The following is an 8,725-nucleotide window of genomic DNA, read 5'->3' as shown; positions in this document are numbered from 1 at the left end:
AGAAAATGCACATAGTGTGGTCACAGTACAGAGATAATGCACATAGTCATGTCAGAGTACATAGATAATGCACATAGTGATGTCACAGTAGATAGATAATACACATAGTGAGGTCACAGTACATAGATAATGCACATAGTGTGGTCACAGTACAGAAATAATGCACATAGTGATGTCACAGTACATAGATAATGCACATAGTGAGGTCACAGTACATAGATAATGCACATAGTGATGTCACAGTACAGAGATAATGCACATAGTGATGTCACATTACAGAGATAATAAATACAGTGATGTTACATTACAGAGATAATACATATAGTGATGTCATAGTACAGAGATAATGCACATAGTGAGGTCACAGGACATAGATAATGCACATAGTGAGGTCACAGTACATAGATAATGCACATAGTGAGGTCACAGTTGAGAGAAAATAAACACAGTGAAGTCACATTACAGAGATAATACACATATTGATGTCACAGTAGAGATAATAAGCACAGTGATGTCACATTACAGAGATAATACACATAGTGATGTCACAGTATAGAGATAATGCAAATAGTAAGGTCACAGTACAGGGATAATACACATAGTGATGTCACAGTACAGAGATAATACACATAGTGATGTCACAGTACAGTGATAATAAACACAGTGATGTCATATTACAGAGATAATACACATAGTGGTGTCACAGCACAGAGATAATGCACATAGTGAGGTCACAGTACATAGATTATGCACATAGTGAAGTCACACTACATAGAAAATGCACATAGTGAAGTCACAGTACAGAGATAATGCACATAGTGAGGTCACAGTACAGAGATAATGCACATAGTGAGGTCACAGTACAGAGATAATGCACATAGTGAGGTCACAGTAGAGAGATAATAAACACAGTGATGTCACATTACAGAGATAATACACATAGTGATGTCACAGTACATAGATAATGCACATATTGAGGTCACAGTACAGAGATAATGCACATAGTGAGGTCACAGTAGAGAGATAATAAACACAGTGATGTCACATTACAGAGATAATCCACATAGTGAGGTCACAGTACAGAGATAATAAGCACAGTGATGTCACATTACAGAGATAATGCACATAGTGAGGTCACAGCACATGGATAATGCACATTGTGAGGTCAGAGTACAGAGATAATGCACATAGTAAGGTCACAGTACAGAGATAATGCACATAGTGAGGTCACAGTACATAGATAATGCACATAGTGAGATCACAGTAGAGAGTTAATAAACACAGTGATGTCCCATTACAGAGATAATGCACATAGTGAGGTCACAGTAGAGAGATAATAAACACAGTGATGTCACAGTACAGAGATAATGCACATAGTGATGTCACAGTACATAGATAATGCACATAGTGAAGTCACAGTACAGAGATAATGCACATAGTGAGGTCACAGTACATAGAAAATGCACATAGTGTGGTCACAGTACAGAGATAATGCACATAGTCATGTCAGAGTACATAGATAATGCACATAGTGATGTCACAGTAGATAGATAATACACATAGTGAGGTCACAGTACATAGATAATGCACATAGTGTGGTCACAGTACAGAAATAATGCACATAGTGATGTCACAGTACATAGATAATGCACATAGTGAGGTCACAGTACAGGGATAATGCACATAGTGATGTCACAGTACAGAGATAATACACATAGTGAGGTCACATTACATAGATAATGCACATAGTGAGGTCACAGTACAGAGATAATGCACATAGTGAGGTCACAGTAGAGAAATAATAAACACAGTGGTGTCACATTACAGAGATAATCCTCATAGTGAGGTATCAGTACAGAGATAATAAACACAGTGATGTCACATTACAGAGATAATACACATAGTGAGGTCACAGTACATAGATAATGCACATAGTGAGGTCAGAGTACAGAGATAATGCACATAGTGAGGTCACAGTACATAGATAATGCACATAGTGAGGTCACAGTACAGAGATAATGCACATAGTGAGGTCACAGTACAGAGATAATAAACACAGTGATGTCACATTACAGAGATAATTCACATAGTGATGTCACAGTACAGGGATAATAAACACAGTGATGTCATATTACAGAGATAATACACATATTGATGTCACAGCACAGGGATAATGCACATAGTGAGGTAACAGTACATAGATAATGCACATAGTGAGGTCACAGTACATAGATAATGCACATAGTGAAATCACAGTACAGAGATAATTCAAACAGTGATGTCACAGTACATAGATAATGCACATAGTGAGGTCACAGTACATAGATAATTCACATAGTGAGGTCACAGTAGAGAGATAATAAACACAGTGATGTCACATTACAGAGATAATCTACATAGTGAGGTCACAGTACAGAGATAATGCACATAGTGAGGTCACAGTACAGAGATAATGCACATAGTGAGGTCACAGTATATGGATAATGTACATAGTGAGGACACAGTAGAGAGATAATAAACACAGTGATGTCCCATTACAGAGATAATGCACATAGTGAGGTCACAGTAGAGAGATAATAAACACAGTGATGTCACAGTACAGAGATAATGCACATAGTGATGTCACAGTACAGAGATAATGCACATAGTGATGTCACAGTATATAGATAATGCACATAGTGAGGTAACAGTACAGAGATAATGGACATAGTGAGGTCACAGTACATAGATAATGCACATAGTGTGGTCACAGTACAGAGATAATGCGAATAATGATGTCACAGTACATAGATAATGCACATAGTGATGTCACATTACATAGATAATACACATAGTGAGGTCACAGTACATAGATAATGCACATAGTGTGGTCACAGTACAGAGATAATGCACATAGTGATGTCACAGTACATAGATAATGCACATAGTGAGGTCACAGTACAGAGATAATGCACATAGTAAGGTCACAGTACATAGATAATGCACATAGTGAGGTCACAGTACAGAGATAATAAACACAGTGTTGTCACATTACAGAGATAATACACATAGTGAGGTCACAGTACAGAGATAATGCACATAGTGAGGTCAGAGTACAGAGATAATGCACATAGTGAGGTCACAGTACAGAGATAATGCACATAGTGAGGTCACAGTACATAGATAATGCACATAGTTAGGTCACAGTAGAGAGATAATAAACACAGTGATGTCACATTACAGAGATAATACACATAGTGAGGTCACAGTACAGAGATAATGCACATAGTGAGGTCAGAGTACAGAGATAATACACATAGTGAGGTCACAGTACATAGATAATGCACATAGTGAGGTCACAGTACAGAGATAATGCACATATTGATGTCACAGTACATAGATAATGCACATAGTGATGTCACAGTACAGAGATAATGCACATAGTGAGGCACAGTACAGAGATAATGCACATAGTGAGGTCACAATACATAGATAATGCACATAGTGAGGTCACAGTACATAGATAATGCACATAGTGATGTCACAGTACAGAGATAATGCACATAGTGAGGTCACAGTAGAGAAATAATAAACACAGTGATGTCACATTACAGAGATAATACACATAATGATGTCACAGTGCATAGATAATACACATAGTGATGTCACAGTGCATAGATAATGCACATAGTGATGTCACAGTACATAGATAATGCACATAGTGATGTCACAGTACATAGATAATGCACATAGTGATGTCACAGTACAGAGATAATGCACATAGTGATGTCACAGTACAGAGATAATGCACATAGTGATGTCACATTACAGAGATAATAAATACAGTGATGTCACAGTACAGAGATAATACATATAGTGATGTCACAGTACAGAGATAATGCACATAGTGAGGTCACAGGACATAGATAATGCACATAGTGAGGTCACAGTACATAGATAATGCACATAGTGAGGTCACAGTGCAGAGATAATGCACATAGTGAGGTCACAGTACAGAGATAATGCACATAGTGAGGTCACAGTGCAGAGATAATGCACATAGTGAGGTCACAGTTGAGAGAAAATAAACACAGTGAAGTCACATTACAGAGATAATAAGCACAGTGATGTCACAGTACAGAGATAATAAACACAGTGATGTCACATTACAGAGATAATAAACATAGTGATGTCACAGTATAGAGATAATGCAAATAGTGAGGTCACAGTACAGGGATAATACACATAGTGATGTCACAGTACAGAGATAATACACATAGTGATGTCACAGTACAGGGATAATAAACACAGTGATGTCATATTACAGAGATAATACACATAGTGGTGTCACAGCACAGAGATAATGCACATAGTGAGGTCACAGTACATAGATTATGCACATAGTGAGGTCACACTACATAGAAAATGCACATAGTGAAGTCACAGTAAAGAGATAATACACATAGTGAGGTCACAGTAGAGAGATAATAAACACAGTGATGTCACATTACAGAGATAATACACATAGTGATGTCACAGTACATAGATAATACACATAGTGATGTCACAGTACATAGATAATGCACATAGTGAGGTCACAGTACATTGATAATGCACAGTGTGGTCACAGTACAGAGATAATGCACATAGTGATGTCACAGTACATAGATAATGCACATAGTGAGGTCACAGTACAGAGATAATGCACATAGTGAGGTCACAGTAGAGAGATAATAAACAGAGTGATGTCACATTACAGAGATAATCCACATAGTGAGGTCACAGTACAGAGATAATAAGCACAGTGATGTCACATTACAGAGATAATACACATAGTGAGGTCACAGTACAGAGATAATAAACACAGTGATGTCACATTACAGAGATAATGCACATAGTGAGGTCACAGTACATAGATAATGCACATAGTGAGATCACAGTAGAGACATAATAAACACAGTGATGTCACACTACAGAGATAATGCACATAGTGATGTCACAGTACATAGATAATGCACATAGTGAAGTCACAGTACAGAGATAATGGACATAGTGAGGTCACAGTACATAGATAATGCACATAGTCATGTCAGAGTACATAGATAATGCACATAGTGATGTCACAGTAGATAGATAATACACATAGTGAGGTCACAGTACATAGATAATGCACATAGTGTGGTCACAGTACAGAAATAATGCACATAGTGATGTCACAGTACATAGATAATGCACATAGTGAGGTCACAGTACAGGGATAATGCACATAGTGATGTCACAGTACAGAGATAATACACATAGTGAGGTCACATTACATAGATAATGCACATAGTGAGGTCACAGTAGAGAAATAATAAACACAGTGGTGTCACATTACAGAGATAATCCACATAGTGAGGTTTCAGTACAGAGATAATAAACACAGTGATGTCACATTACAGAGATAATAGACATAGTGATGTCACAGTACAGAGATAATAAACACAGTGATGTCACGTTACAGAGAAAATACACATAGTGATGTCACATTACAGAGATAATACATATAGTGATGTCACAGTACATAGATAATGCACATAGTGATGTCACAGTACATAGATAATGCACATAGTGAGGTCAGAGTACAGAGATAATGCACATAGTGAGGTCACAGTACATAGATAATGCACATAGTGAGATCACAGTAGAGAGATAATAAACACAGTGATGTTCCATTACAGAGATAATGCACATAGTGAGGTCACAGTACAGAGATAATAAACACAGTGATGTCACATTACAGAGATCATACACATAGTGAGGTCACAGTACATAGATAATGCACATAGTGAGGTCAGAGTATAGAGATAATGCACATAGTGAGGTCAGAGTATAGAGATAATGCACATAGTGAGGTCACAGTACAGAGATAATGCACATAGTGAGGTCATAGTAGTGAGAAAATAAACACAGTGAAGTCACATTACAGAGATAATACACATATTGATGTCACAGTAGAGATAATAAGCACAGTAATGTCACATTACAGAGATAATACACATAGTGATGTCACAGTACAGGGATAATAAACACAGTGATGTCACATTACAGAGATAATACACATAGTGATGTCACAGTACAGGGATAATAAACACAGTGATGTCATATTACAGAGATAATACACATAGTGATGTCACAGCACAGGGATAATGCACATAGTGAGGTCACAGTACATAGATAATGCACATAGTGAGGTCACAGTACATAGATAATGCACATAGTGAAATCGCAGTACAGAGATAATGCAAACAGTGATGTCACAGTACATAGATAATGCACATAGTGAGGTCACAGTACAGAGATAATTCACATAGTGAGGTCACAGTAGAGAGATAATAAACACAGTGATGTCACATTACAGAGATAATCTACATAGTGAGGTCACAGTACAGAGATAATAAGCACAGTGATGTCACATTACAGAGATAATAAACATAGTGAGGTCACAGTACATAGATAATGCACATAGTGAGGTCACAGTACAGAGATAATGCACATAGTGAGGTCACAGTAGAGAGATAATAAACACAGTGATGTCACAGTACAGAGATAATGCACATAGTGATGTCACAGTACAGAGATAATGCACATAGTGATGTCACAGTATATAGATAATGCACATAGTGAGGTAACAGTACAAAGATAACGGACATAGTGAGGTCACAGTACATAGATAATGCACATAGTGTGGTCACAGTACAGAGATAATGAGAATAATGATGTCACAGTACATAGATAAGGCACATAGTGATGTCACATTACATAGATAATATACATAGTGAGGTCACAGTACATAGATAATGCACATAGTGTGGTCACAGTACAGAGATAATGCACATAGTGATGTCACAGTACATAGATAATGCACATAGTAAGGTCACAGTACATAGATAATGCACACAGTGAGGTCACAGTAGAGAGATAATAAATACAGTGGTGTCACATTACAGAGATAATCCACATAGTGAGGTCACAGTACAGAGATAATAAACACAGTGATGTCACATTACAGAGATAATACACATAGTGAGGTCACAGTACATAGATAATGCACATAGTGAGGTCAGAGTATATAGATAATGCACATAGTGAGGTAACAGTACAAAGATAATGGACATAGTGAGGTCACAGTACATAGATAATGCACATAGTGTGGTCACAGTACAGAGATAATGCGAATAATGATGTCACAGTACATAGATAATGCACAAAGTGATGTCACATTACATAGATAATATACATAGTGAGGTCACAGTACATAGATAATGCACATAGTGTGGTCACAGTACAGAGATAATGCACATAGTGATGTCACAGTACATAGATAATGCACATAGTAAGGTCACAGTACATAGATAATGCACACAGTGAGGTCACAGTAGAGAGATAATAAATACAGTGGTGTCACATTACAGAGATAATCCACATAGTGAGGTCACAGTACAGAGATAATAAACACAGTGATGTCACATTACAGAGATAATACACATAGTGAGGTCACAGTACATAGATAATGCACATAGTGAGGTCAGAGTACAGAGATAATGCACATAGTGAGGTCACAGTACAGAGATAATACACATAGTGAGGTCACAGTACATAGATAATGCACATAGTGAGGTCACAGTACAGAGATAATGCACATATTGATGTCACAGTACATAGATAATGCACATAGTGAGGTCACAGTACAGAGATAATGCACATAGTGAGGTCACAATACATAGATAATGCACATAGTGAGGTCACAGTACATAGATAATGCACATAGTGATGTCACAGTACATAGATAATGCACATAGTGAGGTCACAGTAGAGAAATAATAAACACAGTGATGTCACATTACAGAGATAATACACATAGTGATGTCACAGTACATAGATAATGCACATAGTGATGTCACAGTACATAGATAATGCACATAGTGATGTCACAGTACATAGATAATGCACATAGTGATGTCAAAGTACAGAGATAATGCACATAGTGATGTCGCATTACAGAGATAATAAATATAGTTATGTTACGTTACAGAGATAATACACATAGTGAGGTCACAGTACAAAGATAATGCACATAGTGAGGTCACAGTTGAGAGAAAATAAACACAGTGAAGTCACATTACAGAGATAATACACATATTGATGTCACAGTAGAGATAATAAGCACAGTGATGTCACATTACAGAGATAATACACATAGTGATGTCACAGTATAGAGATAATGCAAATAATGAGGTCACAGTACAGGGATAATACACATAGTGATTTCACAGTACAGAGATAATACACATAGTGATGTCACAGTACAGGGATAATAAACACAGTGATGTCATATTACAGAGATAATACACATAGTGGTGTCACAGCACCGAGATAATGCACATAGTGAGGTCACAGTACATAGATTATGCACATAGTGAGGTCACAGTACATAGATAATGCACATAGTGAGATCACAGTAGAGAGTTAATAAACACAGTGATGTCCCATTACAGAGATAATGCACATAGTGAGGTCACAGTAGAGAGATAATAAACACAGTGATGTCACAGTACAGAGATAATGCACATAGTGATGTCACAGTACATAGATAATGCACATAGTGAAGTCACAGTACAGAGATAATGCACATAGTGAGGTCACAGTACATAGATAATGCACATTGTGTGGTCACAGTACAGAGATAATGCACATAGTGAGGTCA

This window comes from Phyllobates terribilis, unplaced genomic scaffold, assembly GCF_046119375.1.
Source record: "Phyllobates terribilis strain yellow unplaced genomic scaffold, ASM4611937v1 Scaffold_208__1_contigs__length_3488620, whole genome shotgun sequence".
NCBI classification, from domain to species: domain Eukaryota; kingdom Metazoa; phylum Chordata; class Amphibia; order Anura; family Dendrobatidae; genus Phyllobates; species Phyllobates terribilis.
This window is presented reverse-complemented; position numbering follows the sequence as displayed.